The 20,973-nt window shown below is 40.9% G+C and overlaps 1 pseudogene; it reads left to right on the top strand.

Moving 5' to 3' along the window:
- Positions 1-3,375: 3,375 nt before the first annotated feature.
- LOC129488755 (angiogenic factor with G patch and FHA domains 1-like) lies at positions 3,376-7,091 on the top strand (annotated as a pseudogene).
- Positions 7,092-20,973: the final 13,882 nt, after the last annotated feature.

Below are 20,973 nucleotides of genomic sequence, written 5' to 3'. Positions count from 1 at the left end.
AGGATACAGAGCAAAGAGAACACTTATACATTGTTTGTGGAAATGTAACTTTCTACAACCTCTATGGAAAACAGTATGGAGATTTCTCAAAAGACTAAAAATAGAACTTCCATTTGATTCAGCACTCCCACTACTTGGTATCTACCCAAAGGAAAATATTTATTACATAAAGAAAATACACACGCTCATATGTTTATCACAGCACTATTGACGATAGCCAATATATGAAATTAGTTTAAATTTATCAATTAATAATCGAATAAAGAAAATGTGCTAATACATTTGTACCATGGAATACTACTCAGCCATGAAGAATAATAAAATCATGTCTTTTGCAACAACATGAATGAAACTGGAGGCCATTATTGGAAGTGAAAAAACTCAGAAATAGAAAATCGAATTCTGCATTTTCTCACTTGTAAGTGGGAACTCAATTATGCATACACTCGGATATAGAGACTGGAAAAATAGACACTGGAGATTCAGAAAGATGGGAGGTTGGCAGAGGGTTTAGGAATGAGAAAATAACTAATTGAGAAAATAAACAGCATTCAGATGACTGTCACGCCAAAAGCCAATATTTCGTCACTATGCAACATGCTTCCGTGAGGGAGCTGCATTTGTACTCTCTAACATATTAATAAAGAGGAAAAAAAAGGCCGGGCGCGGTGGCTCAAGCCTATAATCCTAGCACTTTGGGAGGCCGAGGCGGGCAGATCACGTGGTCAGGAGTTCAAGACCAGCCTGGCCAATATAGTGAAACCCCGTCTCTACAAAACATACAAAAATTAGCCGGGCATAGTGGAAAGCTCCTGTAGTCCCAGCTACTCGGGAGGCTGAGGCAGGAGAATCACTTGAGCCCAGGTGGTGGAGGTTGTGGTGAGCCGAGATTGTGCCACTGCACTCCAGCCTGGGAAACGGGGAGACTCCGTCTCAAAAAAAAAAAAAAGAGAGAAAACCACTTTGGCTTTTATAAAGTTGGCAAACTGAATAGACCTTATAATTTTCACAAATAATTAGATTAGGCAAAAAATAATTTTAATAAAAAATAATGTTTTATTATAAGAATAGTATAGAAAGATAATTTGGTGAATTAGAGTAGTTAGTACTTAGCACATAAAATATGTTAGGCAAGATTCTAAGCCACTTAGACATTTATGAACAAAATATCTAACAGAATAAAATCAATAACACAAAGATTCATTGGCAATGACAAATTGACATATTTTCAATCATGTTAGATGATATTAAAACCATTAACAAATTTACTATTTTGTTTCATAATAATAAAAAGTCAAATAACTTCATTAAAAAGATTGACTAATTAGGCATATAGATAAATGGGTGGCATTTTGACTAGTAGACAGAGGATACACATTTTCAAAGACCAGACAAAATTGTTTATTTTTTGTTGGGGAGAGAACAGTTTTATTATCTGGGGATATAGTGGGGTCCTCTCCCTGGGAGGTGGGGTCTTCCACTGGTTACCCACAGCAGTGCTTCAGGAGGCGCCATGCGATTCAGTGCTGGGCTCAGCTGGGGTCCGGGACTTGGAGAAGGCAAACTGTGCAGGGAAGCAGTAGCTGTGGGTTCCTCACCGCCAGCTCTGCCCGTCCGCACCAGGCCTCCTGGTGCTCCTTAGGCTCCCGCCGAGTCTGCAACTCTGTAGGACAGTGAACCATCCTGCCCAGAACTTTATCCTCGCAGCCAAGTTTGACGCAGGTCAGGCATTTCTGCTTCCTCCCCTTGGACTGGACTTTGCACTTGGGTTTCTTCCAGTCCTTCTTCGGGCCACTTGTCTGTCTGCCAGAGCTTAAATTCCAGCCTCACAAATGTTCCAGCTGGGAAGAGCGTGTCCATGGCACTGTTCACACTGGTCTCCCGGAAGGCCTGATGCACGGGCGGGTGCTTGTAGATTCCTCCACGGCCACATGCAGGTCCCGGCGCTGGCCCCGTGAGCTCGGCCCGCCCGCGCCCCCCTCGCACACCCACGGGGCCGGCGAGATCCGCAGCCGTCTCAGGCTTCCCCTGTCACTCCAGCCCTGCGAAGTGTGCGTGTCTCCCTTAGTTCTCCAAGCCCGCCGGGAGCCACCTCCTCCCCTGCCCTGCCTCTGGGGGGGGCATGCACGTAGAAACCTGGGCAGACGCGAAGGAACCGGGAAATGTCCCTTTCTCCACATTGACCTTGGGGTCCTCTCCACTCCCTCCCACCCTGCCCGCACTGTTCCCAGGGGCCCGCAGTTTCAGCAAAGTTCCCTTGCACGCCAGGAAGCAGTCCTATTGCCCACTCTCACCCTTATTCCTTTTCTGGCCCATTCTCTCTCCCCACTGGATCTCCGACACGACTCCCTCTCCTCCCTGCTGTCCCCGGAGCCCCTCTCGGCTTCCCCAGCTCAGTCCCCTCACTGACCGCTTCTCCCTCCCACCCCTCACCGAATCTCCTGGCTCCCACGGGGTGCCCCCAATCTCCGGGGCCCAAGTCAACCAGTCAAAATTATTTTAAGTGAGAAGATTGAATTCATGAAAGCAGGAATCCATCTGGTTATATTTTAAAGAATTTTGAAATGATAATAGCAACTATCAATTTAAAGTTTAACCGGAGTTCAGAATACCCACTATTTTACCAAAAACAAACAAACAAAAAACTGTTTTAGCTAACCAACTAATTCAGTAAATTTTCAGGATACAATATTAACATATGAACATCAGTTGCATTTTTTTTACAGTAACAACAAAATATCTGAAAAAGAATAAAGATAATTCCATTTACAATATTATCAAATTGAATGAAATACTTAGGAATGAGTTTAACAAAGAATATGAAAGATCTGCATACTGAAAAGTATAAAATGTTGAGGAAAGAAATTACAGTGTACAAAATAGGAAATATATCCTGTGTTCAGGGATTCTAAAAATTAATATTGTCAAAATACCCATAATACACAAAGTGATCTACAGAGTTAAATTTCTATCAAAATTTTAATGCCTTTTTATTAAAAATGTAGAACAAACAATTCTAAAATTAGTATGGAACCACAAAAGACCTCAAATAGCCAAAAACTGAGAAGAACAAAAAGGCGGGAAGCCTCACACTTCCTGATTTTAAGCTGTATTACAAAGCTATAGTCATCAAAATAGTACAGTACCTACATAAAAAACAATAGAACAGAATAGAGGACCCAGAAATAAACTCACAAATATACAATCAATCAATCCCACAGAATGGAGAAAGGATAAACACATCAATAAGTGGTGTAGGAAAAACTGGATATGCACAGACAAAAAGTGAACGTTTCTCTCACATCATCACAAAATGAATTTGAAATGAGATAAAGACTTAAACATAAGAATGGAAATCATAAATCCTCTAAAAAAATGGAGAAAAACCTCCTTGACAGTGGTCGTGGCAATGATGTTTTGGATTTGACACCAAGAACACAGTCAACAAAAGCAAAAATGAACAAGTGGAACTATGTCAAAGTAAAAAGTTTCTGCACAATAAAGGAAAAAAATCAACAAAATACAAAGGCATTATATGGAATGGGAGAAAATATTTTTAAACCATATGTAGGATAATATATTACTATCCAAAATGTACGTCATACTAAACAATACAAAAAAAGAACCCACAGCAGAATTAAAAGCAATTTCCTGATTAATAATTGGGCAAAATACATAAATAGCAATTTTCCAAAGATATACAAATGGCCAGCAGGTATATAAAAAATGCTCAACATCACTAATTATTAGAGTAATTAAAATCAAAATCACCATGAGGTGTCACCTTATTGTGGTGTTTGGATACCTATTATCAAAAAGTCAAAAGATAAAAAGTGTTACGGTGCAGAAAAAGAGAACACTTACACACTGTTGCCGAGGATGTCAATTGGTGCAGCTATTATGAAAAAGAGCATGGAGGTTCCTTACAATTTTTAAACTAGAAATACCATTTATTCCGGAGTCTATAGCCAAAGGACATACAATCAGTATCGTTAAGGGTATCTGCACTCCTCTGATACAGATAAATAGATAAACTGAGAGATATATAATTTTAGCTTTAATAAAAAATGAAATTCATTTACAACAATACTGATAAATCTTGAAAACATTATGCTAAGTGAAATAAGCCGAATACAGAAAAACAAACACTGCATGATCTCTTTTGTATGTAAAATCTAAAAAAGTAAATAAAAATTAAGAAAAAAACATAGAAACAGAGTAGAACGGTGGTTCCCATGGGCTAGCAAGTGGGAAAAGCAGGGAGATATCCATGGAAGGGGCACACCTTCAGTTATTAGGCGAGTAACTGCTGAGGACCTAATGTACAGAACGGTGACTATAGTTAATGTGTACTTGAAATTTGTTACAAAAGTAGATCTCAGGTGCTCTCACCACATATACAGAAACATATTAACTATGTGAGGGGATAGATATGTTAACTAGCTTAACTGAAACAATTTAAAGGTGTGCAGACGTCTCAAAACACTCTATTGTACACCCTAAAAATGTACACTTTTCAGTTTGTCAATCACAGCTCAATAAATGTGGAAAAAATTAAGAGTAACAAGCAGGTCATATCTAGCCACATGGATACTCAATTTAAAACACTGTTCGTCACTGTTTCCAGCTCAACTCGGGAACGGAGGGAGCGCTTCTGGCCCGTGGACTTCGACGCTCCTCCCGCTGTCCTCGTAGCTGGGGAAGGTACAATCATTCCCAGGATTCCATGCTGCACAGATCGGGCAGGGCCATCGCCATCCCCTTGCTCTTTGCCGCAGTCCCGTTAGGCTCCGCGTTTGGGAGCCTCCCGGCCAGGAAGGCTGCCTGTGACTGCTCGCGCGCCCCCATGGCCTGTGGCTCCGCGGCCTCCGCTTCGGCCCCGCGGAGCCCTTCCACGGACGCAGCCGTCTCGCGTCCGAACTCACGGCCTCGGAGCCTGGTCCCAGCCGCCATCGCCTTCACTATGGCCGCCCCTCCCACTCCCCAAGCTCGAGCGGGCCCAGCGGAGGCGGAAGGCGGAGAAGCTGAAACGCTAACGCGGAGCTGCACGTGGCAGGTGCGGGAATGGGAAAAGCTGGTCTGGCACAGGAGGGCTGCTCCGGAGCAACAAGAGCAAAGGCCAGGAGCTCCGCACGCAGCCGGAAGAACTCAGTAACGTACTCCACTGTGGGAGAAATGAAGACAATAAAAGTCTGATGTAGAAGTACTCACAGAAAACCATGCTCCTTGGTCAATCTCGGATTATTTTTAGTCCTACTCTAATGATGTTAGTCTTCCAAATAAAGTGAGTGACTGAACTGTCAGATCAGCAAGATCAGGATATTGAAACTCCTGCTTTGAATTCTAAAGACCAGTTATAAATAGAATATGATGCTCACCCTGGTACTGATAGAACAGCAAATGTTAAATGTAGACAAAAGGGTCATTTGCCTCAAATTCACAGGAGCCAGCATCTGCATTAGCAGCAAAAGATACGTCCTTAGAAGGTTCTTCGTTAGCTGGAAATTTGAGAGCTGCAGCAGAAGCGGCTGTATCAAGACTAGATTTAGTTATAATGAAAATACTGAACTGTATTTTTACCACAGCACTGGTTTCTATTAAGATTCTGAGAATTAAATATATTATGATCCAATTTATTACTACCGTGAGGTGGAAAGTGCGCGCTATCAGTTTCATTCTCAAGTAGGTTTGCAACCTTATCAGACTTATAGCATAAAACAAAGATTAAAAATTGAGAAAAGAGAGGATCCAGATTCTTCTACAAAAAAAAAATGAGGAAAAGGATTTGAATTCAGAGGGTCAAAAAGCCTTCAGTGTTGAACATACAAGCTGCAATGGGAAAGACAATTTTACAAATGTGAAAGAAAGGCCAAAATAGGCATTCATCACAAAAATAATCCTCCAAAATTCACTGTTCTAATTAGTGGAAATACTATGGCATCTCCTCTTAATGAAAACATCTCAATTCAACTTTATTTAAAGATGAGAAAGTCGTAGACAGTGATAGTGAATCAGAAGAAGGTGAAATCATAGACTCTCAGACCGAGGGTAGTTATGACGAAGACATTACCAGTGAAGGCAATGCAACTGCAAAAGATGCTGAGGAGAAAGATGAGGAATAACTGTGGCCCCCATGTATAAGAGTAATTGTCATTAGATTACCCCTGTTACAGACAGGATCACTCTTCATCATTACTGCTGTAAAACCTGCTACAATTGAAAGAGAAAATAACATGGAGCACACTCTTTGAATCCCTGCAGTTGGTGTCAGTAAGTTTCATGCACAAATTTATTTTGACCGTGACTTACAAAGTTATGTCCTTTTGGATCAGGCAGTCAAAATGGAACAATTGTTAATGAAAAACGGATTGTTCAGCTGAAAACTAAACGTGACCCTTATGTACTTGAGCATGGAGATAAAGCAAAAATTGGAGAGACTGTGTTATCTTATTATATTCACCCTGGCAGTAATAGCTGGGTTTGATGTGAACCAGTGCAGGTTAGATCTCACCTTTCCTTGATAAGAAAGATGAATCATTTGTTGGTCCAACATTAACTAAGAAGGAAAGGAGTTGGAAAGAAGAAAAGGATTTTAAAATATATTAGTAAATATGTAAAATATGCTTTACAGAATACAGACTACAAAGATGATACTGGAGAATCTAAAATATAAAGATAGAGCTGGAAAACATAGGGAACAGATTGGAAGTGAAGGAAATTTCCAAAGAGATGATGCTCCTGCATCTGCTCATTCTGAAATTACTGATAGCGACAAAGGTCACAAGATGTTGAAGAACATGTGTTGAAGACGTGTTGAAAACATTAGTAGGCCTGGGGAAGGATGGTGGGAGAATAAAAACTCTGATACAGCTTCAACTTCAGCAAACACAAGCAGGATTGGAGACAGACAAACCATCCTCAATTAAAGAGGCTCACCTTCTCCATACAAGAACAACAACAACAACAACAACAATAAAAACATTGAAAACTAGGACAAAGCACAGGAGAGGATTGCTGAAAACTTTCCAGAAACTAAACTTCCAAAAGATGACCTAGGAACCATTCCTTGGGTAAAAGGGACTGAGGAGTGAAGGTTAATCACAGAAGAAAACTCAAGCTTTTTTAAAAACAGAGTTTGGAAACTCTTATTTTATTGCAGAACGTTTCTCCCCCAAAAAAGTCAGTGGCACAAGGAAACTGTGTCACAGTTTATCCCTTCCTGATTCAGAAATGTGTAATAAAATGCAGTTTTTAAAAAAAACTTTTTAGACTAATTATTAGTGTCTGAATTAAGTTTTACAGTAAGTGAACTAAAGTTCACATGGCACTGATGAGTTTATCAAACTTTACTATTTTATCTTGTCATTTACAACATCCATATAAGCAATTAGCCATATAAGCAAAATTCATACAACCACTTAAATGTACATTTGTTTTTGTCTCCATGTATTCATACTAAGATGCACAGAAACTGAATATAGGATGCTCCATATATTCATACTAAGATGCACAGCAAAAGAAATATCGAAAGTCTACAAAAGTAAATCGGACAATATACATCCTTTTTTATGCCCTTAAGGACTTAGATAAAAAATTTTGAGAAAACATGGATAGTGAGGCATACATTTTCTTATATTTGGAATAGCCTAAATCATATTGAAGAACTAATGAACAGGTGACATGTCATAGAAAATTAGTCTTTTATTATTTTCTTCTGTGAAGAATCTGAATTTGTTGATATGTACTACACATTCAGCATTTGTAGTTGGTTTGTTTCATAGCTAATGAATATTTATACATGAACAACTGAGTACAGTATTGAAATAGTCATGTGCTGGCATTTATGTATTTTATAAGTACTATCGCAGGCAAAGAAGTTGTGCCAGAAAAATCTGATTTCTAGTACAAAAGGAATACTGAGCCAGGGACTCATATTGCAAATGTCCTAAATTGCCATAAAAACATTATAACGTTAAATAACTTATTTCAATAAATTATGAATTAAACAAAAAATACAAATGATATCTTTTATGGGTTAGGGAAGTGCTAATGAGACAGAATGGCAATTGAAGCCAAAAGATCTGAATTCAGGTAAATAACTTTACTCATATTAGTTTTATGTTAGAGAAAACAATACTTCTGACCATATACTATTTATTGCAGTGGAGTATTTCAAAAATATGTGCATAATATATAATTAATTTTCTAATGATATAAAAGTAATCACATTCTACGAATTATTACAATATGGTTTATTGATGGGAGGGGTGTTTCAAATGAAAAAACTTGGAATTTCTCATGAGGTGGTGATAGATGCCATAGAAAATCCATGTAAAAGATTTCACTAATATATGCAACTATTGATATTTCTGCTTTTCAGAAAAAAATATACTTTAAACACTTAATTACGACAATTAAAATCACCAAGAAGTTACAGGAATTCACAGAATGCCTAATATACTTGAAAGGAAATTAAAAAAACTTGCCAGGACTGGAAGTAAATAAAGATAATGATCCAGAGAAGTAATCAATCTAAGAGGCCCATGCTCCACTCAGGTGCGTCTGATCACAAGGATGTCAGGTCCATGTGGGTTGTTCCCTTCTGACAAGGCAAATGGAATAAACAAAGAGAAACTGCCTGCAGGTGTCAGAATGTGGTGTCTCCCATATGTGAGGATTAAATTATAAATTATATTGCACACATGGAGATGAACTACTGGAGTGAAGCATCAGAAGAAATATGGCACATAAATCTCAGATATTGAATTTATATTTAAATGTTTAAGTCAATAAAATGGAAAAACAAGAAACCAAAATAATGTGGAAAAAAACTATGAGCTTGTCAAGCTATCTTTGGAAAAGAGGCAGATGAAAAGTAAAGTATTGAAAGTGTTGTAAAACAATTTAATGTACAACCAACAAATTACGTGTTAAAATAGGCTGAGCTGAAAAAAGGACAAGTAAAGTGAAATGCTGATCACAATTAATGTAGTCATATAAGTTATAGAAGGGGAATTAATAGAAAATATAAATATATTTATATATGAGGATTAGATTGAGAAGAAATAAAAAGCACTTAATTGTTTTACCAGACTCTCTAAATAGGAAAGCAATAGTCAAAGAAATAGTGACTCATAAGTTTCAGAAACTGGAAATCAGACATGAATCCTTTAAAAGTTTAGGGTGTAATACATGAAAAAAAGTAAATTAAGAAATACTTAGAATAAATAATGGTTTTGGTTATTGTGAATGCTACTTAGTAAACATGAGAGTGCAGTTATCTTTTTGACATGCTTATTTTGTTTCCTTTTGATATATACTCAGTAATGAGATCACTGGATCCTATGGTAGTTTGATTTATAATTTATTGAAAAACCTCCATGCTGTTCTCCCTATAGAAATGGGAAACGATTGTACTAATTTACATTCCTACCAACAGTGTATAAGTGCCCATCTACAGAATGAATAAAGAAAATGTTATATATACACAAACACACACGCACACACACGCAGGAATAATGTTCAGTTATAAAACAGAATGAAGTTTCATCATTTGTGTCAACATGGAGGAACCTAGAGGACATTATGTTAAGTGGAATAAGCCAGGCACAGAAAGAAAAAGATCATGTGCTGACATCTGAAGAAGTCCATCTCATAGAATTAGAGAGCAGAGTGGTGGTTACCAGAGGTTAGGGATGGCAGAAGGTTGAGGGAATGGGGAGAGCTTTGTCACTGGGTACAAAGTTACAGTTAGGAAGAATAAATCGTGATGTTCTATTACACAGTACAATGACTATAGCTAATAATAACGTACTGTTCATTCTATCATAGCTTGAAGAGAGGATTTTGAACTTTATTAGCACAGGAAATAATGTTTAAAGTGTTAAACATGCTAATTACTCTGGTTGGATCACTGTACAATGTATATGGTACAATGTGATGCAGTGAAACATCATATAATTAAGACATGATAATTATACATGTTTACGGAGTACAGTGTGATGTTTCACTGCATCACACCGTACCATGTAGTATGATGCAGTGAAACAATTAAAGCAAGTAGGGTCTGTGATCTCTACTTTTTCTGAGGAGGATTTTGAGGGTTTCAGTCTTTAAAAAGGGGTACAGCAGACAGGAGGGAGAAGCGGAAAGAAAAAATAAGAGGGAAGGTATGGTCACATTACTGTGAGGCTTCCATCAGGCTTGTTGAATCCAAACACTGCATGTGAAAAGGAGCAAGTAGAGGGATATATTTAGCAAATGCTCAGCAAATCTGCACTTTACACAAGATAAAGCAAACACAGAGTGGAGAAAGCAATCAAATGTGTATTCCTCTTGGGGTGGGGGGCTGGGAAGCGTGGATGGGAGGGACAAGTTCTAGTCTTGTCTTGTACTGTGAAGATAAACTGTTAATTTACATTGTCAGGGTGAGTGAGGTCACCTGTGGAGATATCCGGTCTTCTATCTGTAGCTATCTGCTTAGGAACAAAAGGAAACATCCCCTTACCCCTGTGGGTTCTACAGAATCTGCTACTTTCTGCAAACTCACTGCCACCTCAACAAGGTGCTGACCCCCACCAGGATGTCATATGCCAAGAACAGCCCACCAGCACAGCCCAAGGGCTGTGAGTCCTGGAGAAGTTGTGCTGGAACTGGGGGCGCATGTTTTCTAGTCACAGAGTCTCCCTGACTTCACCATTCATGGCCTTTGTGCCACAGTTTCTCCCACTGCACCACAAGATGAAAATCCCTCCTGAGGGCTGAGGGCCTCAGACAGACCACCACACCTGTTTAAGTGGCTGGAAAGGGTAAAAATCATGGGTGAGAGACTCTCCTTGCCCTGGGTCTCTTGCCCTAGAACTGATGTGCATCAGACCACAGCCATGTCAGAGGCATGTGTACCAGAGCAACTCCATCTTGAATAGGAGCTGGGTAAAATGAGGCTGAAACCTATGGGGCTGCATTCCCAGATGGATAAAGCATTCTAAGTCACAGGATAAGAAAGGCAGTCAGCAGAAAATACCGGTTATAAAGACCTTGCTGATAAAATAGTTTGCAGTAAAGGAGCCAGCCAAAACCTACAAAAACCAAAATGGTCATGAGAGTAATCTCTAGTCGTCCTCACTGCTACACTCCCACCAGCACTATGACAGTTTACAAAAGCCATGGCAATGTCCCCTCAGGGCTGCTCTGTCTATGGAGTAGTCATTCCTTATTCCTTTATTTTCTTAATAAACTTGCTTTAACATTGCACTGCTGACTAGCCCCGAATTCGTTCTTGCGTGAGATCCAAGAACTCTTTTTTCATGTGTGGATCAGGACACCTTTCCTGTAACATATTTCTGGTGACCAAAGAAGGGACTATAGTGTAGAAACCCTGACCCAACGGCTACCTTCGGGTAAGCACTGGTGTCCTGTAACATCTTTGTGGTGACCATGAAAACGACTATACTGAGAAAACCCCTGACTCAAAGGCTAACTTTGGGTAAGTGGTGGGGTCCGGTAACATCTTTCTGGCAAATCCTGAAGGGACAATACTGAGGACACCCCTGATCCAAAGGCAATAGACTGCAGCACTGATTAGATGACTTTCGGTAAGTGGTGGGGTACCCGGGTAAAGAATGGGATTGGGGGCCAGGAGCTGTGACTCATGCCTGTAATTTCAGCACTGTGGGAGGCCAAGGCGGGCAAATCACGAGGTCAGGAGTTCAAGACCAGCCTGGCCAATAGGGTGAAACCCCGTCTCTACTAAAAAATACAAAAAATAGCAGGGCACGGTGGCGTGCACCTGTAATCTCAGCTACTCCAGAGGCTGAGGCAGGAGAATCACTGGAACCTGGGAAGAGGATATTGCAGTCAGCTGAGATCGCACCACTGCACACCAGCCTGGGTGACAGAGCGAGACTCTGTCTAAAAAAAAAAAAGAATGGGATTGGGTTAGAGGCCCAACTTAGGGGAGTTAGAGTCTCTCCTATGACAGAGTGGGTTAGAGACCCCTCTTAATAAAAGGCAAAGACTTTGACCAACCTTGGGTTAGAGGCCCAACTTAGAAAGGTTAGAGTCCCTTATAAGATTTAGGGATTAGAGGGCCCTCTCAGTAAACTCCCTCTCAGCTAAGAACAGGTTTGGCACTATGGGATGTTAACTGCTATTCTCTTTGAATTAATCTGTCTTGCAGTCTTTGGTGATGGCTGTGGGTAAAAGGGTTAGGCATGTACAGGATCGTGGGATATGGGCAGCTTTCTCCTCCCTGAAAGGGGAAACTCAAGAGCTGAAGGGACTGCTGGAAAAAAATCCCTTCCAGACAGCAGCCATAGCTGCCTAAACTTTTGAGTGTTGCTGCAATGCATGAGTCTTTCTCTGGCCTCCCTAATCATTTCATCTTCCCCACCTTGACACAGGCAATGCTTTTCTCTCTCTTTTACCTTTTATAACTTTTCTATTACTCATGGTGACCATTTTGCCCAGAGACCACATGTTGAAACTCCAAGTCAGAGGTGGGATTGATGAGGAGGCCCACCTGGGGGCAAATTGAAGGCTCGCCAGTTTGATATTGGGCACTAAGCAGAGTGGCTAATGTCTGTGTTTTATTACATGTATTTTGCTCTGACCAGGATGAAAAATAATAAATAATTTTCCTTTATGATTCAGGTTGGCCCCCAGGGTGATGGTGCCACAAGTTGGATCACTAGGGCTGCTCAGGGAAATGGAACCCAGAAGTCTGTTATGCTGACAAAAGGGTAATTTCTTGCCAATTAGATTTCTGGCTTCTCTCTCTCTGTGCAAATAGTTGAATTTACATACCCACCAGCAGTGTGCAAGGGCTTCTTTTTCTCCACATGCTCACCAACATTTGATATCTCTTGTCTTTTTTCAACCACCATTCTAACAGATATGTGATGATATCCCATTGTGATTTAACCTGAAAGTGTAAAACTCCTATAATAAAACATTGGAGAAAAATCTCCTTGATATTGGGCTAGACAATACATTTCTGGATAGGACATTAACAGCACAGACATCAAAAGCAAAAATAAGCAAGTAGAACTACACCAAACTGAAAAGCTTCTGCAGAGCAAAAATACCAGTCAATGAAATAAAAAAAGGCATATGGATTTAAATACTTGCTACCCATATATATAATAAGGGTTAATATCAAAATATATAAAGAACTTACATAACTCCATAGCAACAAACAAACCCCCCCAAGACCTTATAACCTGATTTAAAAATGAGCAAAGAACCTGAATAAACACTTTTACTTTAGATTCTATACTATATTTATCTCAAACAATAAACATTCAGTACAGAAGGTACAGTAATCTCTACCCTACAAAATAGGACCCTGAGAGACATTGGGTCATCTTGGATTATCAAAACCCTCATTTTTATTTTATTTTTAAATTTCCCTTTCTTCATATAAACCACCACAAAAATCTACAAACATAGAAGACCAAAACTTAAAAATAAATTCCTAGATAGAAACAGATTATAAAAGTAAACTGAAGAAGAAATGTATCGATAGACATATGTTAAGAAATGGAATATATTAAAATAAAGATATTAAATTAATTAAGAATCTTCCCATGAAGAAAGGCCCAGACACAGTTGTCTTCACTGGTGAGCTCTACCAAACATAGAGTGAAGAATTAATACCAACGCTCCATTATCACTCCAAAAATATGAACGAGAGCATAGAATGGTATTTAACAGGGGCCAGGGTGAGGTCTCAGAAATATTGACCAAGGGGTACCTAACTCAGGAAGAGTAAATTCAGAATCTATTGTATAACGTGATGACCATAGTTAATAACAAGTATTCATATTCTTGAATATCACTGAGAGACTAGATTTTAAGTATTCTCACCATAAGAAGATAAGTACGAGAAATAATGTATATGTTACCTACTTTGATTTAGCTATTCCACAATGAAACCACATTGCAAAACATATTGTGCATGTAAATATATGCAATTATATTTTTCCTAAAATAAATTTAAAAATAGAAGAAAAGAAAACAACTTATCAATTTATTCTATGAAGTCAGTATTACCCAGATAACAAAGCCACACAAAAGCATAAGAGAAATTATAGACTATTATCCCTCATGAATGTAGACACATAATCTCAAAAGTACTAGTAAATTGAATGTAGCAACATATAAAAAAAGTTAGACGCTGTTATTAAGAGTGTTATCTCACTAGTACAAATATGATACAGCTCTGTGACCAATGAGCTGAAATCAGTTAAGAGACTACGGAAACCAGCGTGCCTGGCGAGGCGCGCACCCCTTTCTTTGAACACTGGAAATTGAAGCGCACAGTATCTGCTGCAGGGCAGCTCGTCATGGCAATGAGGGAAGGACTGAGTGGAAGCTCTGACGATTCAGGGCGTGGTGAGCTGGGGCTTCCACAGAGAGAATCCCAGGGTCCTGGGCTCTCCCACTGAGGCTGGCAGGGCCTTCTGAAGGCCAGTGGAGATGGAGGCTGAAGGCTCAAGCGGCCAGTGTGAGCCCAGGATCTCTCCAGGTCTGGCTGAATCTCAGCGAGCCTGCGGAGGAGGCCTGAGCAGCGCCAAGATCGGAGACACCCAGGGCGCGGCCAGCTCTGCATCCGAGGTCTGGGTGCTGCGCATGCGCATGTCCATGGGCAGGCGGTTTCACGGTCTTCCGCAGATGCTGGTCCTAGACCGTCAGTATGTCTATCCCTCAAGGCGGGGAATTGCACCTCTCTGGTCACGTCCCTCTAATCAAAGTTGCATCTCTTCCGTCCCCAGAAGTGGAGGGCGGTGGAGACCGGATAGGACTTGAATGGCAGGCCCCCTCAAAAGACAGGGTGTCATGGGGTTTGGCCTCTCGCCTTCAGGCAGAACCAGATGGCCACCTCCTCCGCTGCAGCACTGGAGCAGGTCTCCTGGCAATGTCTTCCTCCCTGCTCCTGCACTCTTCCGGAGCAGGCCAGAAATCAGGCCACTGGAACCTTTGCACTGCGGGAGGAGGAGGAGGAGGCAGAAGAGTGCGGGCAGCGCGGGATGCGCAGTCCCCTGCGCCACCGAACCAAGCTGCAGGCCCAGGTTGAGGCCAAGGCTGCAGGGCCATGGTGAGATCCAGGCTGTGGTCCAGGCAGTAGGTCCAGGCTGTAGGGCAAGGCTGTGGTTTAGGCTGTGGTTTAGGCTGTGGTCCAGCCTGCGGTCCAGGCTGCAGCTCCAGGTTTAGGTCCAGGCCGCAGGTCCAGGCTGGGCTTCAGGCTTCCGTCCAGGCTGCAGGTTCAGGCTTTGGTTCAGGCTGCGTGTCCAGGCTGCAGTTCCAGGCTACGGTCCAGGAGCACTCGGTGCCGGTCCCGCGTCACCCCTCCACAGCCTGGAACAGCCGCCCAGCTGCCACTTCTTCAGTTTCCCTCTTACGGAGGGTGTGAGTGCTTTCCAAAAGTTTTTGGATCCTCCCGCAGTCACCCATGGCTGAAGATGGGGATGGTGGCCACTTCTGACACCGTGGACCCCTCCTCCCCACGGCAGCAGCCAGCCTTGCCCGCGCCACCCCCATGGCCCCATGCTAAGGCGGTCCCTTCTGACCTTTTCTCCTCAGCCTGCCTCCTCCTACTCCTCCTCTGCCTCCCTAGTCTGCACGCCCTTCGCCATCCTCCTTATTACAGCGTGGCTCCTGGCTTCATAGATACCCTGGACGCGCAAAGATCTCTGGCCCTGCCCAGGCCAGAAGAGCATTTGGGGAAGGCTGGGAGAAAACTTGTCTGCCGCCTCCCAGAAGGAATAGAACAGAACGCCCACACTCCAGGAAGAAGTCGGGCGTCCAGTGGGGACAGTAGGCGCAGCCCAGAGCAGCACGGGTCTGCGGGACGCTCTGTGGCCTGCGCTGGTGTCCTGGAGGCTGAGGCGCCAGCTGGGAAAGGAGTCACCCTCCAGAACTGTGAGCCATCCCTTGATCTGGCCGCCACACTTTTCAGGCCAGCTGCATTCATGAGAATCGCTACAGCTGCATTCCCACGGTTTTCAATGGCCGTCCACTTGGCGCGTCCCCAAAATCTTTTCCTGCAGGGATTCTGAAGTGGGCAGTTGGCAGCCTAGGCCTTCTCATCAAACAGTAATAACAAAGAAAATGATCTTCAGTGGAATGACCAAGTTCCTGTACATAGTGTGCATTCAGTACTTGTGGAACTGGGTTGAATCCGGAACAAAACCAGTAACAGATGTTGGTTTTGCCAAAGATAGTCAATAGGTATAGCATCTAAGACTGTAAGGCAAGAACTTTGTAGAAATATATATATATATACACACACACACATACACACACACATATACACACACACACATATACACACACACATATACACACACACATACACATACACACACACATACACACACACACACATATACACACACACACATATATACACACACACACATATACACACACATATATACACACACACACATATACACACACACACATATACACACACATACACACACACACATATATACACACACAATATGTGAATATATGTACAATAGTGTCTTGTTTTTTTCTTAGAAAAAATACTTTTTTCTGTTTAGTATGATCTTACCTATGCATTTGTTATACATGGCCTTTATTGACTTGAGGTGCGTTTGTACTATATCTAATTTATTGAGAGTTTTAATCATCAAGCAATGTTGAACGTTGTCAAATCCCTTTTCTACACCTATTTAAATGGTATAGTTGGTCCTATAGTCTGTCATCTAGGTCAAAAGCTCAAATATTTGTATCATAAGGTAGTTCCATCTTTAAGGTTTTGAGAAATTTTCATTCTGTTTTCCATAATGACTATACTCATTTACATTGACACCAATCACGTGTGTGCATTCCCTTTTCTCCACATTTTTGCATTTTTGCCAAGATTGTCTTTTTTTTTTTTTTTTTGAGACGGAGTCTCTCTCTGTCGCCCAGGCTGGAGTGCAGTGGCGCGATCTCGGCTCACTGCAAGCTCCACCTCCCGGGTTCATGACATCTCCTGCCTCAGCCTCCCGAGTAGCTGGGACTACAGGTGCCCGCCCCCATGCCCGGCTAATTCTTTTTTAATTTTTAGTAGAGACGGGGTTTCACCGTTTTAGCCAGGATGGTCTTGTTCTCCTGACCTCTGGTGATCCATCCGCCTCGGCCTCCCAAAGAGCTGGGATTATAGGAATGAGCCACCGTGCCCAGCCTTTTGTCTTTTACACTTTGAGGGAGTTGATATTACTAGTGGTTTTGATTTGCCATTCCCTAATGATTATTGACATTGAGAATTTTTCCATGTATCTGTTGGCTACATGTAAGCCTTCTTTTAAGAACATTGATGCAAAAATCCTCAATAAAATACTGGCAAACCGAATCCAGCAGCACATCAAAAAGCTTATCCACCATGATCAAGTGGGCTTCATCCCTGGGATGCAAGGCTGGTTCAACATATGCAAATCAATAAATGTAATCCAGCATATAAACAGAACCAAAGACAAAAACCACATGATTATCTCAATAGATGCAGAAAAGGCCTTTGACAAAATTCAACAACCCTTCATGCTAAAAACTCTCAATAAATTAGGTATTGATGGGACGTATCTCAAAATAATAAGAGCTATCTACAACAAACCCACAGCCAATATCATACTGAATGGGCAAAAACTGGAAGCATTCCCTCTGAAAACTGGCACAAGACAGGGATGCCCTCTCTCACCGCTCCTATTCAACATAGTGCTGGAAGTTCTGGCCAGAGCAATCAGGCAGGAGAAGGAAATAAAGGGTATTCAATTAGGAAAAGAAGAAGTCAAATTGTCCCTGTTTGCAGATGACATGATTGTATATCTAGAAAACCCCATTGTCTCAGCCCAAAATCTCCTTAAGCTGATTAGCAACTTCAGCAAAGTCTCAGGATACAAAATTAATGTACAAAAATCACAAGCATTCTTGTACGCCAATAACAGACAAACAGAGAGCCAAATCATGAGTGAACTCCCATTCACAATTGCTTCAAAGAGAATAAAATACCTAGGAATCCAACTTACAAGGGATGTGAAGGACCTCTTCAAGGAGAACTACAAACCACTGCTCAATGAAATAAAAGAGGATACAAACAAATGGAAGAACATTCCATGCTCATGGGTTGGAAGAATCAATATCGTGAAAATGGCCATACTGCCCAAGGTAATTTATAGATTCAATGCCATCCCCATCAAGCTACCAATGACTTTCTTCACAGAATTGGAAAAAACTACTTTAAAGTTCATATGGAACCAAAAAAGAGCCCGCATCGCCAAGTCAATCCTAAGCCAAAAGAACAAAGCTGGAGGCATCACGCTACCTGACTTTAAACTCTACTACAAGGCTACAGTAACCAAAACAGCATGGTACTGGTACCACAACAGAGACATAGATCAATGGAACAGAACAGAGCCCTCAGAAATGATGCCGCATAGCTACAACTATCTGATCTTTGACAAACCTGACAAAAACAAGCAATGGGGAAAGGATTCCCTATTTAATAAATGGTGCTGGGAAAACTGGCTAGCCATATGTAGAAAGCTGCAACTGGATCCCTTCCTTACACCTTATACAAAAATTAATTCAAGATGGATTAAAGACTTATATGTTAGACCTAAAACCATTAAAATCCTACAAGAAATGTCTATTTAAGTCTTTTTTTCACTCTTAACAGTTATTTCTTTTTGTTGTACAGTTGTATTTCTTACATATTTTAGATATTAAGCCTTTGTCAGAAGTATAACTTGCAAATACTTTCGTTCCTAGATTGTCTCAATATTTCATTGTGTCTGGTGCTGTGAAGAAGCTTTTTTAGTTAGAAGTAATCTTATTTGTTTATTTTGACTTCTGTTCCCTGGAATTTTGAGGTTAAATTGAAAAACTCATTGCTCAGACCAATGTCACGGGACTTTCACCCTATGTTTTCTGGTAGCAGTTTCAGAGTTTCAGGTCTTACATTTAAGTTTTTAATGAATTGTGAGTTAATTTTTATATATGGTTTAAACTGAAGGTGTTATTCTGTTGTTCTCTGTGAATTTCCAGTTTTCCCAACACTTTTTATTGAAGAGACTGTCTTCCTCCATTGTGTGTTTTTGTCACCTTTGTCTAAAATCAATTAGCTGTAACTGCATGAATTTCTGGGCTCTCTATTTTGCTTCATTGGCCCTTGTGTCTGTTTTTATGTTCATACCACAATGTTTTGGTTACTATAGCTTTGTGCCATATTACATTGTGAAGTACTGTGATGTTTGTAGCTTTGTTCCTTTTGCTCAGATTGCTTTGAATTTTCAGGGTGTTTTTGGTATCATATAAATTTTAGAATTTTTATCTTATATTTGTGAAGTATGTCATTGATGTTTTGATAAGAATACATTAAGTCTGTAGATTATCTTATGCAATATAGACTTATAACAATATTAACTCCACCGACTCATGAATAAGTAACATCTTTTCATTTATTTGTTTTTTATTTAATGTTTGACCTCAATTTTTAAAGTTTTTTAGCTTTTAATGTAGAGATTACACCCTGTTGATTGAATTTATTTCTGAGTATACATTTTGTAGCTATTGTAGATGGAATTGTTTTTTTAATTTCTTTTTCACATAGTTTTACACAGTTTCTTGTTAGTACATAAAATGGTACTGATTTTTTAATGTTGATTTCATATCTTGCAAGTTTACTAAATTTCTTAGATCTAACAGTTTTTTAGTGAAGTTTTTAGGGTTTTATATATAAGATTATGTGGTCTGCAAACAGTGACAATTTAACTTCCTTTCCAATCTGTATTCCTTTGATTTTGTTCTCTAATTGCCCTGCCTTGAATATACGATATTAAATTGAATAAGAGTGTTGAAAGTGGGCTTTCTTATCTTGTTCCAGGTCTTATAGAAAAAGCTTATCACTTTGTCTCATTTAGTATAACAATTTTTTTTTTTAAGGAGTTTTCCTCGTTTCCCAGGCTGGAGTGCAATGGCACGATCTCAGCTTACAGCAACCTCTGCCTCCCACGTTCAAGGGATTATCTTGTCTCAGCCTCCCAAGTAGCTGGGATTACAGGCATGCACCACTACACCTGGCTAACTTTGTACTTTTAGTAGAGATGGCATTCCATCATGCTGGCCAGGCTGGCTTTGAACTACTGACCTCAGGTGATCCATCCGCCTCGGCCTCCCAAAGTGTGGGATTACAGGCATGAGCCACCATGCCCCCCAGCTATTCATTTGTAATACATTGCCTTTAATGGGTTGAAGTTAATTTATTTTATACCTAATTCGTTGAGAGTTTTTATCATAAAGGGAAGTTTGTGTCCATGTTCATTTCAGTTCTAGTTTAATATTTAACTTTTCCTACACATTACATTCCCAATTATCAGAACCATGTCCACCGCCACAGGGCCTGGCTGGGAATATTGTCACCCATAGCATTTAGAGGATGGAATGCTGGTCAGTTGTGATGCTGGGGTGTTGGGGGAAGGCAGCTGGGACAGGCCCTCCAGGTTGAGGGAGGAGTCAGCCTCTCTTGTGGGGCCCTGGGCAGGTCATTGCCCCTTTGGGCCTCTGTTTTCTTATGTCGAAAATGTACGAATGATGAGCCTGTTGTGCAGGCCTCTCAAGGTGATGATGGGGATCACGAAGAAAGAGAATCTCAGGGTCTTGTGTCTGGCTCATCCTGAGAAGGATGATGGTGACAGCAATAGTGACAGCCACATGAAACTGAGGTGTTAAGAGGCCCTGTGAGGTAGTTTGCCTCCCACCACACTTTCCAGTTGAGGAAACAGCTCAGGGAAGCCCGACTGCATGCCCAAAATGACACACCCAGTGAGTGTTGGAGCTGGGAGTGAGTCTAGAATCAGAGCTCCCTAGAGGTGGTCAGAGCATTGGACCAGCTGACTCAGGCCACTTATCCAGTGTCCAAGTGGCTGAGTCGTAACTGAAGAAATATATTTTCACTGACCTTGT

Source organism: Symphalangus syndactylus, chromosome 12 (genome assembly GCF_028878055.3).
Source record: "Symphalangus syndactylus isolate Jambi chromosome 12, NHGRI_mSymSyn1-v2.1_pri, whole genome shotgun sequence".
NCBI classification, from domain to species: domain Eukaryota; kingdom Metazoa; phylum Chordata; class Mammalia; order Primates; family Hylobatidae; genus Symphalangus; species Symphalangus syndactylus.
The sequence above is the reverse complement of the archived record's forward strand: the minus strand, read 5'-3'. Positions and strand labels throughout refer to the sequence as shown.